Source organism: Mobula hypostoma, chromosome 2, assembly GCF_963921235.1.
Source record: "Mobula hypostoma chromosome 2, sMobHyp1.1, whole genome shotgun sequence".
NCBI lineage: Eukaryota > Metazoa > Chordata > Chondrichthyes > Myliobatiformes > Myliobatidae > Mobula > Mobula hypostoma.
Window position 1 is genome coordinate 196174395 of NC_086098.1, and position 4203 is coordinate 196178597.

A 4203-nucleotide genomic window follows, 5' to 3' on the forward strand; every position below is an offset into this window, starting at 1 on the left:
GGTATCAGTTTATCAGCGTCAGCAGCAGGTTCCAACCCTCCGGAGACCGTGTGATTGACAGGTCGCCCGGGCCTGCTTCTCCTTTCGTCATCGCTGCAGCCCCGGGCTTCCCTCTGAAGGAGGGTTTCGCTGTTGTGGCGGTCGGGCACTCCGTGCTTGTGGAGTTGCGCTCTGCCAAATTCAAAGTCAATGGTCAACATTCCCTCAGTGCAAAATCTTTACCGACTTAGTCGTTAGAAGCCGACAGTTTCGAAACCTTACCAAGAACGGCAAGAGCTACAAAAAGTGGTAGATAATGCCCAATCCATCACAGGAAAAGCACCCCCCCCCCAATAAATGAGCACATCTAAAAAGAGCACTGCTGCAAAAAAAAAGGCAGCACCCATCCAGCAGCAAGGACCCGCACTATCGAGGTCATGCTCTCTTCTGGCTGCTACCATCGGGAAGGAGGTACAGGAACCTTGGGCTTACATCGCCAGGTTTAGGAACAGTTATTACCCTTCAAACATTAGGGTCCTGATCCAGCGTGGATAACTTCACTCGCCTCAACACTGAACTGATTCCACATTCTCTAGACTCACTTTCAAGGACTCTACAACTCACGTTCTCGGTATTGTTTACTTACTTACTCTTATTATTTTGTATTTGTAGTTTGTCTTCTTTTGCACTTTGGTTGTCAGTCTTTGTGTGTAGTTTTTCATTGATTTTATTGTATTTCTTTGATGTAGTGTGAAATATGAATTTCAGGGTAATATTTAGTGATGTGGCATGCCCTAGATGATGGGGATCCTTAATGATGGATGCTGCCTTTTGAAGCATCGCCTTTTGAAAGTGCCCTGGGTGCTGATAAGGTGCCCATGATGGAGCTGGCTGAGTTTGCAACTTCCTGCAGCTTTTTCTGATCCTGTGCAGTGGCCCTCCATACCAGGTGGTGATGCAACCAGTCAGAATGTTTTCCATGGTACATCTGTATAAATCTGTAAAACTCTTAGGTGACATATCAAATCTCCTCAACCTCCTAATAAAGTGTAGCCACTGCCTCTTTGTAATTGCATCAATATGTTTCGCTGAGGATAGATCTTCAGAGATGTAGACACCCAGGAACTTAAAACTACTCAGCCTTTCCATTGCTGATCCCTTGATAAGGACAGGTGTGTGTCCCCTCAACTTCTCCTTCCTGAAGTCGACAATTAAGTCCTTGGTCTTACTGATGTTGTGTGCAGGGTTGTTGTCGGGTCACCACTCAACCAGATTATCTCTCTCACTCCTGTACCCCTCCTCATCACCAATATTCTGCCAACAACTGTAGTGTCACTGTCAGATCTATATATGGTGTTTGAGCTGTGCCTAACCACATTGTCATGAGCGTAGAGAGTAGAGAAGTGGGCTAAGCTTGCACCCTTGAGGTGCAGCAAAGTTGATTGTCAGTGAGGAGGAGTTGCTATTTTCAATCTGCATTGACTGTGGTCTCCCAGTGAAGAAGTCAGGGATCCAATTGCAGAGGGAGGCACAGGGACCCAGGTTTTGGAGCTTTTTGATTAGAACCTAGGGTATGATTGTGTTAAATGCTGAACTGTAATCAATAAACAGTGGTCGGATGTTCTATATGTATTGCTGTTGTTCAGGTTATCCAAGGCGGATTGCACAGCTGGTAGAATTGCATCCACTGTAGACTTATTGTGGCAATAGGTAAATTGCAGCAGGTCCAGGCCCTTCCTCAGGCAGGAGTTGATTCTGGCCATGACCAACCTCTCAAAGCACTTCAGCACATAGATGTGAGTGTTTTACCATGCTGAACAAAGAAAAAAAATAAGACCACCTACTATTGATCAAGGCACCAACCTTAGACATGGTAAAAACATACACGGTGCACACCAAAGTCCTCACAAATGTCTGGGGACTGATGTCTATATTAGATGAATTATCCCACAAACTAATCAACCTTGACACAATGTTCTTATGGAATCTTTATTTATGATGACATGCAGACTCCTCCATTGCAGTCTCTAGGCACATCCTCTGAAATTTTAAAGTGCCTGAGGGAAAGACACAGTGATATGCTGGTGGGAGGGAGTCACATCAGGAAATTTCATGATGTTAGGTCAAACATGGGAGCTTAATGTCCTTCCTTTCCTGGTGAATTAATGCTCCATGTTGCACTGACATGGTGTCCATCATCAACACTGATGTGGTAATACTGAGCGGTTTGGTTTTTAAGGACAAAGTCTCCAGACTGGGTCTTCATCAAGTAGTGAGTGAACCAACACAAGGAATTCTGTTACCACTAATTTACTTGTATCAGATGCACAACAGCAAAGGCAGAAATCACCACTCTGCATTCCTTGTGGATAGCTAGTCCGACCTTCATAATAAAAACATCCTCCATTATAACATCATTAAGAGATAGGAGCAGAATTCGGCCATTCAGCCCGTCGAATCTGCTCCACCATTCCACCATGGCCGATCCTGGATCCCACTCAACCCCATACACCTGCCTTCTCGCCATATCCTTTGATGCCATTGTACACCAGTCATTGAAAGTGGGCATGCAGGTACAGCAGGCGGTGAAAAAGGCAAATGGTATGCTGGCATTCATAGCAAGAGGATTCGAGTACAGGAGCAGGGAGGTTCTACTGCAGTTGTACAAAACCTTGGTGAAACCACACCTGGAGTATCGTGTGCAGTTTTGGTCCCCTAATCTGAGGAAAGACATTCTTGCCATAGAGGGAGTACAAAGAAGGTTCACCAGATTGATTCCTGGGATGGCAGGACTTTCATATGATGAAAGACTGGATCGACTAGGCTTATACTTTCTGGAATTTAGAAGATTGAGGGGGGATCATTGAAACATATAAAATTCTAAAGGGATTGGACAGGCTAGACGCAGGAAGATTGTTCCTGATGTTGGGGAAGTCCAGAACGAAGCATCACAGTTTGAGGATAAAGGGGAAGCCTTTTAGGACTGAGATGAGGAAAAACTTCTTCACACAGAAAGTGGTGAATCTGTGGAATTCTCTGCCACAGGAAACAGTTGAGGCCAGTTCATTGGCTATATTTAAGAGGGAGTTAGATATGGCCCTTGTGACTAAAGGGATCGGGGGTATGGAGAGAAGGCAGGTACAGGGTTCTGAGTTGGATGATCAGCCATGATCGTACTGAATGGCGGTGCAGGCTCGAAGGGCTGAATGGCCTACTCCTGCACCTATTTTCTATGTTTCTCTGTTTCTATGCCCTGGCCAATCAGGAAACAATCAACTTCTACTTTAAATATATCCACGGTCTTGGCCTCCACCGCAGCTTGTGGCAGAGCATTCCACAGATTCACTACTCTCTGGCTAAAAAAATTCCTCCTTATCTCTGTTGCCCCTCAATTTTGAGGCTGTGCCCTCTAGTTCCGGATACCCCTACCATAAGAAACATCCTCTCCACATCCGCCTTATCCAGTCCTTTCAACATTCAGTAGGTTTCAATGAGATCTGACCCCCCAGCATTCTTCTAAATTCCAATGAGTACTGCCCCAAAACTGCAAAAATTCCTCATATGTTAACCCCTTCATTCCCAGAATCATCTTTGTGAACCTCCTCTGGACTTTCTCCAATGACAACATATCCTTTCTGAGTTATAGGACCAAAAACTGTTGACAATACTCCAAGTGCAGCCTGACTAGTGTCTTATAAAGGCTCAGCATTATCTCCTTGCTTTTATACTCTATTCCCCTTGAAATAAATGCCAACATTGCATTTGCCTTCTTTACCAGAGACTCAACTTGTAAATTAACCTCCTGGGAGACTTGCATAAGGACCCCTAAGTTTCTCCGCATCTCTGATGTTTGTTTTTTCTCCCCATTTAGCTAATAGCCTGCACTATTGTTCCTTTACCAAAATGCTTTATCATATATTTCCCAATACTGCATTCTATCTGCCACATTTTTGCCCATTCTTCCAATTTGTCTAAGTCCAGCTGCAATCACATTGCTTCCCCAGCACTACCTACCCCTCCACCTATCTTCGTATCACCCACAAATTTTGCCACAAGACTATCAATTCCATTATCTAAATCATCAACAAACAATGTGAAAAGTAGTGGTCCCAATACCAACCCCTGAGGAACACCACTAGTCAATGGCAGCCACCCAGAAAAGGCCTTCTATATTCCCACTCGCTGCTTCCTGCCTGTCAGCCATTCCTCTATCCATGCCGGTAT